We start from the raw sequence: 691 nt of genomic DNA on the forward strand, positions 1-691 counted from the left end.
ACAAGTCATTGCATGACAAGATAAGCATAGCATCAGCAAGAAGACATGTTTATGAAACAAACCAAGGCAAGAACAAGTTCATAGCATGCAAGGATCAACTACAACAACCTTGGCAAAATTGAATATGTAAACAATCTGCCAGGAAACATTTTGTAGCAAAAGTAAAGCACGAAAATGACATGCTAGACTACTCCATAATTGCAAACATGGGCATGAATGGATAGAGCATAACCATATGTTCAAAACACCCTTACTGAAGTATCTCAAAATAAGCATGGATCTCTCTGTAGCAACATGTTTACATGGCATCACAATAACAGCAGAACATGGACTAAAATCAACAACATCATGAAGCCTAGTTTGCATGCTTGTGCTAGTCACCACAGAGATCACAAAAATAGATGGCATATACCCCTGTAGAGATGGCATGGCATACTTCAAAACACATGTAGACATCAACCTCATAGGATGCACACATCAATCATGGCAAAAATGACAAATGAGCATGTTCTGTTAAGAAACAGGAACTAACATTATGAAGCACTCTTGCAATGATGATCCAGGCATCAAGATGAACTCAAATGAACATGGTGCAATGGAATGAAATGAAGTACTCGTTGAGGCGAACAATTTGACATATTACACGCCCAAAATGGAGCTACGAATGCAGAGATATAGTGCAATGAACATG

Source organism: Triticum dicoccoides, chromosome 4B (assembly GCF_002162155.2).
Source record: "Triticum dicoccoides isolate Atlit2015 ecotype Zavitan chromosome 4B, WEW_v2.0, whole genome shotgun sequence".
In the NCBI taxonomy this organism is placed as follows: domain Eukaryota; kingdom Viridiplantae; phylum Streptophyta; class Magnoliopsida; order Poales; family Poaceae; genus Triticum; species Triticum dicoccoides.